Below are 18,010 nucleotides of genomic sequence, written 5' to 3'. Positions count from 1 at the left end.
CGCCTACATTGACCATCTGCTAAATATACATATATTATGCCCGAACATATGCTAAATAATCCCGTTAAATGGAAAAAGTGTTCATAAAAATTACATATATGTAAGTAAATGTGAGTATATTTTTAATAGATTAACTCATTAAACGAAACGCCTACGTTGGCCTAGGTGACATTATAGCTAAAGTAATCAACATATTAGATCGCCATTGCTACATACATACATATACATATGTATATATTTCTACATATACATACATATATCGTTATATCGCTAAGTAATTGCATTGCAAAACATATAAATAGTAATTGGAAACTTCGTGGCAATTAACGGTATTGATAATGCCGCACTCATTTATAGGAAATTAATCATTCATTGGCCTGACCATAATATGAATTAAGTACGGAGAAGAAGTGTGAGCCTTAGACTTCGAAATTTTATATGATGTTTATCTTTTCCAGAAAAAATACATTGTTTCCACTATTTATGATTTATAAGAATATTTACCCAAAGGACAACCCTTCGACGGATAAGACTCAGATAACTTAGAGCCATCTGTAGTGTAGAGCGCCAGAATAGTCGCCTTCTTTCGGATTCTTAGGTTTAATACTGGAAGCATTTGAAACAACTAAGGTCTAAGGTTGTCACCCGTTTGAAATTTTTAAGTAAAAAAATGCTATAATTTAAGAAAAACTACAGTATAGCCTTCAAACAGAAAAGGTGTAAATATGCCAACAGTTGAAAACATTTCTGGGAAAGGCTGCCACATGTTTAAATGTTTTTTTTTTAATTACATGAATAAAATATTACTATAGGGCAAAAGGTATTTTTGGGAAAGGTTGGCAGCTGTTTGAAAAAAGTTAATTCAAAAAACTCAAAATAAAATCATGCTTATAATTTTACAGGTATATAATTAATAACAGAAATCTAATATACATATTTATATTTATTATATTTTCGATGAATTTAAATTTAAACAATATTACCAAGAAGAGTTTATATCGAATTTAAGTATTTATTTTTTTTAAGTATACGACACACCCAAAGAATTTTCAGTACCGTAGCGCGTAACTAGACAACAAATTATTTACGATATTAACTTACCTATTATTTGACAAGTATGAGCACCATGATGAGTTATATGAAAATATAAAAAAGGATAAACATATTAATTATTAAAAATATTTTCTGAAATTTTAAAAATAAAATTATATATAACAATCTACTGCTAGATTCTTATCTTAGGCGAAAAACAATGTCAGCCTGCAACAGGTGCTACTTCGGACTACGAGGCAATTGAGAAGTAAAGTCCTCTCTCGACAAACAAAAACAAAATTTTATAAGTCACTCATTATTCCCGTCCTGCTACATGGTGCAGAGGCTTGGACGATGACACTAACTGATGAGTCAACGTTGAAAAGAAGGAACGACTGGCAACAGCGCTCCATTGCATAAGCGATGTATACGCCAGTAAAGAAGATGAAGTAGTCCAATATCGGCAGTTCTGATAAATGAGTAGCTCCTTGGGGAGAAAGGGATGTGTGCAAAATTTTAGATCTATATCTCAAAAGCTAAGGGGTTAAGAGACTACTAAATCAACTCAGTTCGTCATACTAGCCTTTTATATATGTACTTTATAGGGTATCTTTCTCTTTTGGGTAACCTTTTTTTTGCGTGTCGAAAGTGTAAAAAGTATATTTATTAGAAATATATATTGTTTGTAAACCGATTAGAGTTTTATTAAAAAAAAGATAATGTAGACGAAAGTAAACTCCACCTAATTTAACGTCCTAAATATTCAGCATTTTGATGAACTAAAACAGGTTTCAACTTAGACAAAAAATTACTAAGTGCTTGTCTTTAAGAGGCATATCACATAAGCTTATTACACTCGTGAGAAGCTGCACTGTAACATATATGTACATATGTACATACGTACGACGCAATTATATGTGATTTATTCTACTGTGAACTCATTTAAAGTTTAATATTTAATTTGCGATTATTCGCGAAACTTCGCATTACTCATTAGCGTTACTGCTCAGCTAACAACACGGACATCAAAGAATCTTCGCCGTTAAGTGGATTTCATGCGAAGTGACGACGCCTCACCGAGGTACAGCGACTAGTGTGACTGCGATGATTTGTTGCTCCATTGAGATTATTATTAAGGCATTGGCTATATTATACCAGCTGCAATGGTAGCAATAGAGGCTGAGTGACAAGCGGGCGTGCAGGGGCAGAATGCATTTTCAAAGCAAATGAGCTTAATGTGCTGGCTTCTCAACTAATTTGCGCGTCATTGCTGCGCACCTTTTTGTTCGGTCGCTGCTTTTGGATTAGTCACTTACTTTGCCGCGCCGCCGAGATTGTGCGAGCGAATGCAGAATGAGTAGAAACGAGCAGAAAAGTGGGTCAAATACGGCGCGCGCAAGGCAACAGCAAAAATCTAAGGTAACAATGAGGCACTTGCAATTTAACATATACATACATACATATATACATATGTATATGTGTACATATACATATTATATGTATGTTTGCATGTGTAATTAGCAATTACCCTGCCGGAAAATTAGCGGGACAAAAACTATTAATTCGACAATAGTACTTAGTGTATTATTTTTAGAGTTCAGTATGAGTACGAGGAAGTTAAAAGAGTTCTTCGGTTGACGAATAAGAAGTATTTTCAAACTCAGAAGGAACTCAAGTTCAATATTACACTTTCTTTACTCAGAATTTGCTTTGATTATGGCTAAGTTCAAATGTGTGAGATATATAATTGAAATTCAGACATAATCTTTTCCTAGCAATAAAATTTTTGTGTATTGAAAATGGGTTGAATCAGGTCAATACTTCCCTGAGCCCCTATATATTAATACAAAGATTTTCGAACTTCCAGGTGACTTTATGCTGTATATAGTATATCGGCCAATATTTAAGTTATCTCAATGAAAAATACAGGACATGTTTTCACATAACCTTATATCTGTGTGCCTAAAATATATAAAATTGGGCGAAAACTTACCCTAGCCCCCATATACTTATTACCAGGATTTTCGAACATCCGGCTGACTTTGCTGCATAGGATTGGTGATTGTATATGAGGTAGCTTAATTGAACCCATTTTTTAAGTATATGGCATGTTAATATAATATAGTCTTGACAAAAATAGATAAAATCGGGTAAATACTAAGTCCTTTGCCCGGCTTTGATTCTTGCAACTTGTAAGAGTATGAAATATTCGGTTACGCACGGAGTTCGTTCTTCCTGACTTGTTTTTATTTTTATTTTTTTAATTTTTTACACAATTGTTTCGTTCAAATTTTTTATTCACCTATGTATATTAGTTATTTTTACCACATTTTCACATACGCCATAATTTTCCTACAGGGTACTTGCATATGAGTAAGTAAAATGGCATATTGGTGGCACCTCAAAGCTGGCGGCTTGCATGTTTTCAAGTTATTTGCCGCTTCGCACGGTGAAAAAATCACAAAGAATAACTCCCATTCACACCAACAAGCAGCTAGCTAATAAATATATCCGTATCTAAATGTACTCATGTGCATGTGTGCGTGTGTGTGACTGTATGCAAATATGTATGTACTAATTAGGGTGTGCATGTGTGCTAGTAAAGCGAAAACATTTAGGTAAACAATTTAATTGGGACAAGTGCGCTGACTGCTTGGCAAGCCGCTTGGAGGCGGCTCAGCGTTGGCGGTCGGACGCTATTTATTGAGCTGTGCCGGTGGACGTCACAGTGTGTGTGGGTGGCGCAGCGCGATCGCGTTGGCCAATGTTTGATTTGCTGTGCTGTGGTGAGTATGATAGTGGCATCTTCGGCAAAAAAACAAAAAGAAAAAACAACAACAACTAGAAATGTAGATAATTGAGTGTAATAGAGTGCGGTGGGTGTGAGTGGGTCATTATTTACATAAATACATATAAATGTACAGCGCTCATGCATGAGTGACTGTAACAGTCGGCACGAGTTGCAAATTAAATATTTAAAAGACATTGAAGTTGCTCGCTCGCTTTGCATGCCAAAGTGCCGACAATTTTGCATGAGAGGCAAAAACAAAAATAAAATCCAGTGCTTTAAGCTAAAAAGCTGCATGCAACAAGCAGGTTGCAATTAAAATTATTTAAGTATATATTAGGCGTTAGCTTTATATTACATACTAAGTATATAATTAAATATTTTTTTCTCACACATACATACATACAACATTAAAATATTTTTTCACACATTTTTTAGAAAGTAAATGCGTATTTAGGTTTCTTAAACTTGTTGGGCGTACAAACTGAGCAATTAATTTATAATTTATAGTTTTTTTTTGCCTTTTTCGGTTGTCATCTAACGTTTTTATAATTTTTTTATGCCTAATGCGTTTATAACGGAGTGAAAGCATACTTTTTAACGCGACTGTCGACGCGTCGGTTTTTTCGCTTCTTTGACAAAGGTGTTTATGGCTAGCATCCGGCGGACTGGCGCGCGGATCAGCGGCATCCGGCAGTCGTTCCACCATGTCATGGCAATAATCGCTTTGGGTTTTCTGCCATTTCGAATGAGTTGTCTATGAAATTGTGAATAATGAACGAGCGCCATGAACAATTTTTTATGCGAAATTAATTAGTTTATAATTTTAAGGTGGGGAAATTTTTTTGTTGTTGCTCTTTTGTTTATTTGTAATAATTTGCCACATTGTAAGCTCTTTGCTTCTACATATTGGCAATAAGCGATATTTAATTAAAAATCTTAATAATCCAATTTTGCAGTCATCTTTGCTTAATTGAGCCTCAATTATTATAAATTACACTGATCCATTTATCATTTATTATTAAGATATCTAACATACTAACAGATACACTACGATGAACAAAAACTAGTAAGACTTTTTTCAGAATTTTGAAATTCTTATTCTTCAAGATCTATCTACGTCGCGCCCCCATTTCTTGTCCATCGACGAAACATAGATCCCCTGGTACATACACGAAACTATAGAACATTCAAGCCAGTAGACTTCGTCCGACAAACAAGCTCCGAAGACATCGGATACTGTCTTTTCGTTCGGAAATGTGCTAACTAAAGGGCTGCATGAATACGCAAAAAACAAACTTTGAGTCACTGTCCAAAAATTTCAACTCGCACTCACTCATACAACGTAAAAATGAATTCTCATGTTTGGGTAAAATAAGGACCGAGTCTCATTAGTGAGAACAACAACGAGTTCGCTCAACTCATAGCACTCTCACAAGTAACGATCCACTCTCTGTAGAATTGGTCTACCAAAGCATTTCATTCTGTTGGTGTGAATAAATTCTGTGTAAGAAGGATGTTGGATGAGTGAATGATGTTCGTGTGAATTAACAACTGTTAACTCGAGTTATTGTAGTTGCACGACTAGAAAGAAGTATGTAAATACGCATAGATAATTACATACGAATGTGAATAAAAAAATGTTTCCAATATTAAATTTTATTGCGATCGTGAAGTTTATTTAGGTATTAATAGATTTAACAAAGTATTATAAAAAATAAAAATATTTTAGATCTAAAACCTGTCCTTTGGAACAATTGAAAAAAAAACTCTTTTTAAATCACAAAATACATACAACTTTTAGTTCCAAAGTATCACATTTTTATTAGTTACATTCGCATTCATTTCCAGTCCAATTAACTCATGTGTAAATATACCTATGTATTATGCTGATACACTGTCGATAAATCGTAAAAAAAACATTAGGGAAAACCAAAAAACATACGTAAACAGAGACACAGGTGTAAATTGTATTACTACATGGCAAATATTAGCAAACAATTCCACTGAATTTCGCGGTCAATTACTTACATCCATTATTTTTGATGAAAAATACGAAATATTAAAATAAAAATCTGACAAAAACTATTTTACCCCCCTTTTATCTCCCTATACACAAAACAAATGACGAATTTAAATATTTAATAAACTGTCTCGGTTAAGCGTCTACGGTCAGTACAATGCAGGCAAACATGTTGTGTGGAAAACCCTTCCGTTTATCTTCTCTATTTGCTTGCTTAGCTGAACACTATGGGTGCACACTGTTCTGTTAAAAGAATGAGAGAAACAATGAATTCACATAACAATAAGTGACGATCACACACTATTCCACTACTAAGCGAACGCTAACGCTTTGCATTCACTGCTGGTTGATGATATGAGTGTGAGTTTGGTTTGTTTATGAGATGAATGAGCTGAGTCTACCTGCTAGCGATAAACAGCAACTCACAAGTTCTTCTCTGTATCTGCATTCACATAATTCCAACTCAGCGTCGGCGCTTAACTCGAGTTATGAGATGAATTCATAAATTCTCTGTTGCATTCATAGCGTGAATTAATTCTTGCAACCCTTTAGTGCTAACGACCTGTTTCTGCTTTAGTCTGTTTTGAGTTTCCACTACCTGGAGAAGGAAGAAACGGTCACAGTACTTTACTATGCAAAGTTATTGCACGCCGAATTGTCGAAGAAAAAGTTTGTTTCATCAGGATAAACCACCAGATCACAAATCCTCTGCCGCCATGGTCAAATTTGGGTTGTAGTGCGACATAGTGGTACACCATTCACTATATTTTATATTTCCCAAACGACAATGCGGCGCTTTATGGACTTTTGAAAAGTTACACGAAGATCCAACGTTTTCAAGTCAAATTTCGTTAAAGAATGAGGCCCATTTCTGGCTCAATGGGTATGTAAATAAGTAAAATTGCCGCATTTGCGATGAAGAACAACCTAAACAGATTCAAGAGCTGCCATTTCATCCAGAAAAAACAACGGTTTGGTGTGGTTTGTGGGCCGGTGAAATCATCGGTTCATATTTCTTCAAAAATGGTGCCGGTAAGAATGTAACCGTCACTGTCAACCTTTATCGCGTCATGATAAGCGACTATCTGATGCCCGAAATTGAAGCTCGTGATTTGGTTTCAACAAGACAGCGCCACTTCCCACACATCGCATCAATTAGTGGGTCAGTGGGTTGAGATAACACTTCGATGAGCAGATAATTTCACTTTTTGAGTCGATCGATTGGCCACCAAAATCGTGAGATATCACACCGTTAGATATATTCCTGTGAGGATATGTAAACTCTAAAGTCCATGCGGACAACCCCGCTTCGATGCAGCTCTTGGAGCAAAACATCACGCATGTCATTCGCCAATTACCACTCGAAAAGCTCGCACAAGTCATCGAAAAATGAACTGAAAAGATGGACCATCTGAGACGTAGCATTTGAAAGAGATAATCTTAAAAAAATAATTGCAAAGAATATTTTTTCGAATGATGATAAACGTTTCCCATTAAATTTTGAAGTTTCTGGGTTTTTTCTTTAAAAAATTAGAGAACCTCTAAATGGATCACTTTTTAAATAAATATGGCAACGCTGATATTGCCACTGAAATAACAAAACATATACATATGTATGTATGCATGTAGCATGTATTTATTTGCAACAAACCACAACATTCCAGATAACCAGTTATAATTGTGGGAAACCCGGAAAGGTCAAACTAATATTGTAGATTATTTTGCTATAAATATAACTTGCTGTAAAATATGCAAAACCGCAGAAATATGTACATACTAATATCGTTTGGCTTTCGTCACTTTTAATTCTGAAATCTCGTCATTTCAAAGCAATTAAAAAGTTAACATCGTCTCTTAGGCTAGGCACACTATACTTCCACGTGCAGCGACGCAAAAGAAAAAACAACTATATGCACATTCTCATATTTATAGTAATTAGACCACATGCAGCCAGTGCTACCTACGTACATATGTACATACTATACATTCATAAATATATCTTTTAATCGCTTTTTTCACCTTGCTGCACTGAGCACTTTAGTCGAACATGTCTAACAAGCAGTGTGTGATTTCTGCACTCTAAATCAAACTATCAAACTCTGGTGCAGATCAATTTTTTTCCAACACTTTTGCTTTTTGGTCGTGGTGGTTTGCACATAACGGGCAACTTGCCATTTACAGCGATCGCAACGTTATTGGAATGATCATTGATCGCCGCAAAGATCACCAGTCTTGGCATGCCAACAATGGAGCGTTGCGATAATAGTGGTGTTTTTAAATAAATAAATAAAAAAAATTGCAGCTGTAGCCGGTTTTAGGCCAACAACAGAGGCAGAAGAAGTGAAAATCGAGATAAAATAGATGAAAAATAAATTGGCTTCGGTGCAATGAAGCTTTGAAGTTGCACCTTGCACTGGTGGTCGATAGACGTTGTCACATAATTGGCTCATTTGCTCAATGGCTTTCAGCGATTAGTGGTTGTTTTTGTTTTTAACGAGTTTTATACCGTGAACAGGGTGTATTAAGTTTACCACGAAGTTTGCATTTACCAGAAGGAAACGTCAGAGACCCTCTAAGGTGTATATATAATTGACTAGTGTGACGTGCTCAGTCGATTTAGTCACGTCCGTCTGTCTGTTAACTACATATGTGAACTTGTCCCTCAGTTTTCGAGATATCGATCTGAAATTAAATACACGTTCTTTTCTCCCCAAAGGTGCTCATTTGTCGGAATTTCCCATATCGTACCACATAGCATAAACATATGTATGTATTATGTACATACTGCACGATCGGAACCTACTTCGTGTGTGGAAAACTTCTTTATTTGACGAGATATCTTCATAAAATTTGGTATGCCTTATTACTTAAGGCAATGGCGCAAACTGCGAGGAAATTGTTGAGATCGGATAACTAAAACATATAGTTGCCATACAAACTGTACGATCGATAACAAGTGCTTGTGTGGAAAACCTTTTCATTTTCCGAGATATCTTCACAGAATTCGACCTAGCTTCTTATTTAAAGCAATAGTCCGACGACCAGAAAAATTTTTGAGATCGGATAACTATAACATACTATATGTATGTAGTTGCCATACAAACTGTACGATCGGTAACAAGTGCTTGTATGGAAAACTTGTTTATTCGTGAAGGGTATTATAACTTTAGTGTAACTGGAGTTAACGTTTTCTCTTATTTTAATTTTTTTATCTCTTTTTTTTTTGATAAAATGTGCCTTTTTCGACGGTCGACGCCATTCAATCAATGAAAACGAAACTGTATATTTCGTATGAATAAAACAACAACCGAATAGCTAGTTGACAAGCGTGTAAAATGAATTGTGATCGAACTATTTAACGGAATGCTAGCGCCGCCCAACCGCCGCACAGCACAAAGCGCCACTCCGACACAACAAAGTCGCCAGCTGCGTCGCCGCTCGGCGTTAGAGCCTCGGTTATGCAACTGTGCGTGTATCTTCATAGGTGTGTATTCATACGATATTATGGAGCACTGTTATTGTTGCACTGCTCTGCATTGTTGCTGCAGCTGTTTGAGGCGCATCAATTTGTAAAGAAACGCGTTTTTATTTATTTATTTGTACATATTATTCTTTTTTTATCGGCTGAACAATATCTACTGGCATATTTGGCGAGTGCACGTTTGTTTGGGCAAATAAAGTAAACACATTACCGGCGAAGTCGCATTCACACGCACGCAAAGCGGTGCGCAGCCGCTCAGCGTTCAGTTGCTCACATTTGCGCCCAGTTTGGCTTTTGAGGCAACTTTACAATTGAAAATAAACGAAAAAATAAAATAAAAAAGTATTGTGTATAAAAAATAAAGTAAATAAATATATATACATATGTATGGAGATCAATTAGTGGCAGCGAAGAAATGTAACTTTTGCTTTCTTTGTCGCTGTACTTTATTATTATTGTATAACAATATATTTACAAGTAGTTTTTGTTGTTTGCTTGAGAGTCTCCTCAGTGACTTGATTAAATAAAACGATTTACTGCAGTGAGTTTTGTTGGTGTGGCCAAATATTTACAAAAGCATGATGAACAAGTTTTAATATTTGAACAATAAATTTATAAAAACAAGTGCTTGTATATATTTGTATTTATATATATAGATATACATGCTGTATAGAATACATATATAATATTAAGAAATAAAAGTTATAGTAAAATTGCTGAAAGACAGATTTTGATAAGGCACAGTGGTGGACTGCATTAATATTAAAATAAATATTAGTTTTTCGTAGCTCATAATCAGCGGCAGACTATCTGCGATAATAATATCACATCATATCTTTACTTCGCTTCACATCATGCTACATTTATTAGCAACTGGAGGTGTTGAGTCTTTTTTATAAACACGCTCTAATTTGTAAGTAACAGCTGATCATTTACTCGTGACTATTCTTTAATACAACATTACATCATATAACATGTTAGACAACAATATCACAACAAATACCAACTATTAGTGCAACAATGACGATAGTTTATGTTCACAATGAAGCTTTTTTGCAGCAAATATGTCTCGCAACATACTTCATACCATTCAAAACATCATTGTTTAATCGAATATCTAATATTATTTTGTCCATTAACCGGATCACATGCATTTGTCAGATCATATCACATCTATTGCAAGATCGTATTATATCATTAAAGAAGCTTTATCGATATTTTAATGCACAATTTTTTTACAAAACTTTAAATAACAAAATCACATCACCATCATATCACATCGTGTCATCACATCATGCCGTCACATCACACAATTCATGATGCTGTCACATAATATTGCTAAAACTCTGATTAAATCAAATTGCACAACATCACGTCACAGCTTAACATGTCACATCATATATTGCAAACTCATATAAAACCATTCAACAAGTTAATCACATCACACGTATTTAACAGCTCTGAATATTTTACGTGAAACTAACACAATATTGCTATAACTCTGATGAAATTAAATTGCACAACATCACATCACAGCTCAACATGTTCCCTCATTACTACCATATACCACATCTATTGCAACATCATATGAAACCATAAGCTTTAATATCGATCTTTTAGTGAAAATTTTTTTTAAAAAACCTCAAATAATAAAATCACATCACCACCATATCACATCGTGTCATCACATCACACATATTTCACAGTTCTAAAACATTTCATGTGAAACTAACACACAATATTGCTAAAACTCTGATGAAATCAAATTGCACAACATCACATCACAGCTCAACATGTCACATCATTACTTACATATATCAAATCTGATTGATATTAATAAATTTCGAAAATCAGATCATGTTACGTTATTTTAACTCATAATAACTAAATAGCTAAAGAATATCTAACTCCAAAGGAAATGATCTAACGGCTTCAAATCGCACGACCAAGGCGGCCAATTGACTGGGCGATTTCGTGAGATAACACGTTCACCAAGCTAGGTTTTCAATAAATCGATTGTGACATTCGCTGTGTGGCTTGTGGCGCCGTCTTGTTGGAACCACATATTGTCTAAGTCCATATCATCCAATTCGGGCCAAAAATATTCGGTTATCATTGAGCGATAGCTATATCCATTCACAGTAACGTGCCGACCTTGATCGTCACGAAAGAGATACGGCCTAATAACGTCCCGGCCTATAAACCACACCAAACAGTAATTTTTCCGGCATGCACTGGTGACTCATGGAGTATGTGTGGATTGCTGCCAACGCTGAAGGAGATTTTCGATGAAAATCCGGTTCATGTTCAAGTTGTTGCTCAACCCAATTCACGAGCAATATGACGATTGTGGTGGTCAAGCGGCTTCAGTTCTTGCGTCAATGTGATCTTGTAAGAATTTAGGCCAAGATCTTTTCGCCACAACGACGTTACAGAGATGCCCAGAAGCTTGAGAACGCCGTGTGAGAAACGGTTTTGGGCCTTCCTAAATTGATGCGCTGGCGGCAGCAATAGTCTCGACACTACAGGCTTTTTTTTGTCTCACTGGGAAGGGAACATTTTGTACTGCGCCTGTGGATTCATATTTATCCACTAGACGACCAAAATTGGCTCCGTTAATTTTAAAAATTTAGACTCGTTGTTGGATCCTATATCTTTCCATGATGGGATGACAAAACTTTCTGAAGAGAAATGTTAAATGAGCTGGGGAAAAATATGGCGTCGTTATATCTAAAATTAAATCAAATGAATTCCTCTATATTTAAAAATTGAATATAATTTATGAGTCCACTACTAATTGCATTCTTCTACTTCTCTGCTTCTCCATTTAATAACAAAACAAAGCTATATTTAGACGAACTTTCTTTGTAATCAATCAAAATATCACTTGGACTACAAAATGGCAGCCGACACCTTGGCGATATGGTGTCAAAAACCAAACTTTTCCAATTTATACCGAATGCGACAAAAGACAAAGCATAAAGGAATCACCGATTAACAAATGGAGAAAAATTTGGAGCGCATAGTAGACGCGAGCGAAACGCCAACACCGACAAGTTCATGCCACATCATTAATCATTTCGAGCGGAAAGAAAAATTAGGCTAGATTTTAGGATCAGCAAACACTAAGGAGGGCGAAGTAAAGCCAAAAAAATAAAGAGACACAAAAGCGAACCAACCAACGAAAAGGAGTAGAGAAGCTGCCACTCAGTGAGACCAATGACCTGTCAGGCAACAACAATGTGTGTGCAACATGCTCAGCAAAGAGCCATGAGACAAAGGAAGGAGACGGCCCGAGCACCTCGACACACAACCCATCAGTCACGTTCACGCCGCTGCGTGTTCTCAAGTTGCTCAACTCGATGGCAGCGTGCGTTTTGGACGCGGACGCTGCCATGGCTGCACAGACCTTCACATGCGTGTCGAGTGCAACCACAAAGCCGCACGCAAGTAAACACACACACACACTCGAGCACATAGAACGCCAGCGGAAGCAAGTGAGCTGCTGGCTTTTGGCGCACAATGCACTCGGAGGAGGGTGAGCGGAGGGCGGTACGAATTGCCATAAGAAAGTGTAGCAGGACGTGCGGCATTTTACTCGTGCAACCAGCAATGTGCCACAAGACGCAAAGATGCGAAAAAAATGTGTCGTGACGGGGTTGCACTACAGGAAGTTGGCAAAAAATGCACTGCAACAACAAGAACAATAATAATGACACTTGCGCTGCAGTTACTTGAGAAATATTTGAAAAGGAAAGGCAAAGAAAAGGGAGGGACCAGAAGTGGCAGTTGTGTATAAGCTGGAATGCCGGAATGCAGACAACGAGTCTCAAGTCAGCCTGAGTGCTGGTTATTGAAGCACACGCTGCAATTTATATCCCCAACTTCCTTTCGGCACATTTCACCTGCTCGAACTGATAGCACCGCCAGCACTTAATGCTCTTCGACGAATATACTGCTTGTGCAAGAGGGGAAAAAAGGGGGGAAAGGAAGAAACTAACTAGAAATCAATTCAATATGAGGAATTAAGGTCAAATCGCAGATGTGCGCCACACTCGCTCGCGGCAACAACAAACGCAAAGTGTTTGCAAAAAGTTGTAGTCATTGACGATGTGTTGGCCCGCCACACTCCCACCGATTGCATAATACTTTCAAATGTATGGCGGTATGTAGGAATGTTTGGGTTGTAAGTGTATGTACATATGTATATATGAAAATAGCCAGAAAAGACACCAATTTATAAATAAAATTTCCGTTCTAAAAAGTAACTAGTCCAAAAAAGACCACTCTCGAACCACATCATACATAAAACGAATTCGATACTAGTTATCGAAAATAATGAGTTACAAATAATAAATTTTTTACTGAAAAGTAACTAGTCCGAAAAAGACCACTCTCGAACCACATCATACATAAAACGAATTCGATACTAGTTATCGAAAAATAATGAGTTACAAATAATAAATTCTTGACTGAAAAGTAACTAGTCCGAAAAAGACCACTCTCGAACCACATCATACATAAAACGAATTCGATACTAGTTATCGCAAAATAACGAGTACAACATTATAAATTTTTAACTGAAAATATACTAGTCCAAAAAAGACCAATTCCAACTAAACCGTGAAGTGGGTTTTCCACTTAAGAATTTCAAAATATCGAAATATTTTGCTGGAAATCCAGATTGTTTCAAAATGAGTCACCGATTACGAAAACACATTAAATTGTGAAAGTTTACAAATTTTTATTTTTTTCTTAAATTTTCTGAAATCAAATAAGTACGGACCAAATGTCCAACTGACAACTCATAAGACAACGCTCTGTAAAAAAAATACCAGTTACTTGTAGAAAAAAGTCTGACTCATTGAACTTCCCAATAACACCAATTACAAGGTAGTCCAGAACTGCTTCATTTTACTGCTGGGGCCTTACATTTGACTGTGCTTGTGCTGTTGTATTTGTAGTGGCGCCATTGTGTCGCTGTCACTTCCTAGTTCCAGCAGGAATTCAATGCAAAGTAGTCTCAGTGTATTTAGTGCATGTTAAGGACTCGAAATGTATTTGTACTATGTGTGTGCATACAATTGAATACATCTATATGAACGTACATACGTATGTTTGTATACACATACATATATAATACATATATATAATTTAAATATTTTGCGCATCAGAATAGAAATAGGACAGTCACATTAACGGAGTAGTCTTATTCCAGCATTTTTGTGGCTGCGTTAAATATGCAAAATAATGCAACATATGGAATCAGAATAAGAGAGATTTTCAAAGCTTTGAAGTAAAAAACATAACAAAACTGACGAGGATGTGGTGGAATTTAGGAACAGTGTGAAAAAATGTACGTGATTTAGTTTAAATTTAAACAATTTGAAGTAAATTGAGGAGTAATTGGATTTAATTGACTTAATTAAGCTTAATGTCAATACATTGAATTCTTTAATTTGACAAAATTTAATTTAAGCTAATTTTGTATATTTCAGTTTAATATAATTATGCTAATATTAATCATTATATTCATTTGTAGTTGACTTAATTGACTCAATTAAGCTTAATGTCATTACACTGAATTCATTAATTTCACGTAATTTAATTTAAACTAATTTTGTTTATTCCAGTATGATTTAATTATGACAATATTATTATATTGGTTTTTAGTTGACTTAATTGACTCAATTGAGCTTAATGTCATTACATTGAATTCATTAATTTGACAAAATTTAATTTATTTCAATTTAATTTAAATATGTTAATATTAAGTTTTCTATTTATTTGTAGTTGATTAAATTGAACTCAATTAAGCTTAATTGCATTATATTAAATGTATGATTTGAACTTAATTGAATTTAAATTAATTTTTATATGTCAATATTATTTAAAATTTCATCGAAATCATTCAATTTATTCTCAATGGATTGAATTTGGCTCAATTAAGCTTAATTTCATTGCCTTAATTTGTTTACTTTTAGATTATCCAATTAAATTTGTGCCCAAAAAATAAGGTGACATTTGAATTTAGTCTGCGCGCATCGAACGATTTGGAGAATTATTTTTTTTTAGGTCGGTGGTACTGTCAGTCACATTTATCAAAATATTCATTAGTGTTTGAGATACGTGTCGTTTTGTGAGCTGCTAAAAGTGAGTTTTTCATTTTTTGTGATGTCGAAATTTGTAGAGCAAAGAATTTGCATTAAATTTTGTTTACGGAATCAATTTTCTGCTGCGGATACGTTGAGAATGGTGCAGAAAGCCTTTGGTAATGAGGCTATGTCTAAAAAAAATGTTTACAAGTGGTATAGTGAGTTCCAAGCCGGCCGTGAACGTGTCGAAGACGAAGAGCGTCCAGGGCGACCATCAACCTCAACCGACGAAGCTCACGTTCAACAAATCAAAGATTTGGTGTTGAAAAACCGTCGATTAACAATTAGAGACCTTGCTGATGAAGTTGGCATATCGAAAGGCTCAGCCAATACCATTTTGAAGGATGTTTTGGGCCTCAAGCGCGTCAAATCTCGACTGGTACCGAAAACATTGAATTTTTTGGAAAAAGGCGTCGCGTTGAAGTGTGTGAAACGATGCTTTCCGACTACCAGGGTATCATGAAACGCATTATAACTGGCGATGAGACTTGGATCTATGCTTACGACCCCGATCAATCGAGCGAATATCGTGCCAAAAGAGAGCCGAGACCAAAAAAATCGCGCCAAAGTCGCTCAAAAATCAAGGTCATGCTGACTGTTTTCTTCGATTATCGTGGTGTTGTGCATTATGAATTCCTTCCAACCGGTCAAACAGTCAACAAGGAATATTATTTGAACGTTATGTGTCGTTTGCGTAACGCTATCCGTTTAAAAAGGCCGGAATTGTGGAAAGACAATTCTTGGTTTTTACACCACGATAATGCACCATCCCATACTGCCCTCGTAATTCGTGATCATTTCGCCAAAAACTCAACCCATATCGTTCCGCAACCACCATATTCACCTGATCTGGCGCCGTGCGACTTCTGGCTGTTCACCAAGCTCAAAAGACCGCTCCGGGGACACCGTTTTTATACGATAGAGGAGATTCAAGCCGCAGCGAAGGCGGAACTGAAGGCCATCCCGGAAAGTGACTACAACCAGTGTTTCGAAGATTGGAAAATCCGTTGGCATAAGTGCATTGCATCGGGAGGGGATTACTTTGAAGGGGATGAAATTGATTTGGAAGAATAAATAAAGAATTTTCAAAATAAATACAACGTCACCTTATTTTTATTATTAAGAATAAAAATAAGCTGATTGACTCAAACTCAATTAAGCTTAATTGTATTACATGGGACTTATTTCCATACATATATTGATTCATTAAATTAAAATTTACCTTGAATTCATTTTATTTAATTTAAATTTACTTTGAGTAGAATTTAGTTTTCGTTGATCCACTTATGGTCGCTTTAGAAAGCTCTTAATTCAGTCAATTAACAAATTATCTATACATACACAATACTACTAAGAGCGTTTTTCTGACTTTCAAGTGGATATAACCCCTTAAGTGCGTGACTATCACCAGATACATATATCCGTTGTTCTACATAAGGAACGAAATTTTAAGCATCTACCAAAGCTCATCTAATAAATCGCGTAAACTCCATCAACCATTCCAAGTCAACTTCAAATCATGGAACCCGCCATTTCTGTCATAACACAGTTTAGAACCATAAACCCTTTGTAAACAGTGTCCAGCCAGTTTGTGTCACTGTAAATGACAGCTCCCCACCGCTTTGCCGGAGCGCGCTATCAGATGACACAAAAACAGGAATAGAATGTACAACCATAAGTGCTGTATGTAACGGTGTTCGTACAAGCCGAACGCCCACAAACTATAACTACTTATCACTACGCTTGTTGCTGTTGTTGGCAGCCGCGCCAGCAGACTGCAATTTTTAACGGTTGTGCATAAGTTTTTCTGCTGCAAACTTTTTTTTTTGGTTTGGAAAGAGTCTAAGTGAAAAAAGAGTGCAAAATGTGAATATCCTTTTTTGTATGGCTTTCTTATATCATGTGCCCGTGTATATGTATATATACACAAATTAATATATATGTATGTATGAATAACTGGTTTGCGTCTTCGGTAGAACTTTTTTTTTTGTTATGTGTGGGTTTCTTTGTCTTCTTGCTTGCCGACAAGTCGATTCGACGCGTGCGACAGGTTGAATGGATTGCAAAGAGTTCACAGTTATTTCTTTGTTGCCTTGTTACTGAGAAGTTGTGTGATTATATGTGTGGCATGTGCTGCTCGTGTAAGCGAGTATTTAAATGCAAGGACCCTTATCAAGATAGAAAATATCAATTTCCAGCTGCCAAGCAACTTAAGGATGTTGAAATTTAATTCAATGCAAAGCAGTACCGGGCTCTGACAGCGTGTAGCTTACGCTTTCAATTTGTAATGCAGACTTTTCTACCTTGGAAAGGTCACTTACAGGAAATTTGCTAAATTCTAATATTATTTATTTTATTTTCTTTTTATGCTTCATTACGTTCATAGGAAAATTGTGTGTGTTTTGTGTTCTTGGCATGGATACTTTCACAGCTTTAATGATTGAAAACAAAATGTTGAAAATCAATTTCCATTTATTTATGTGTCCACTTTCACTAAATATGCCTGACGGACCGCAAACTGCACACACAAT

The 18,010-nt window shown here is 35.9% G+C and overlaps 1 protein-coding gene across 3 annotated transcripts in view; it reads right to left on the bottom strand.

Moving 5' to 3' along the window:
• Positions 1 to 18,010, bottom strand: part of LOC105226361 (protein pellino) — a 98,376-nt gene that overhangs the window by 65,710 nt on the left and 14,656 nt on the right. The window lies entirely within an intron of this gene.

The sequence above is a fragment of the Bactrocera dorsalis genome, chromosome 2 (genome assembly GCF_023373825.1).
Source record: "Bactrocera dorsalis isolate Fly_Bdor chromosome 2, ASM2337382v1, whole genome shotgun sequence".
In the NCBI taxonomy this organism is placed as follows: Eukaryota; Metazoa; Arthropoda; class Insecta; order Diptera; family Tephritidae; genus Bactrocera; species Bactrocera dorsalis.
This window is presented reverse-complemented; position numbering and strand designations above follow the sequence as displayed.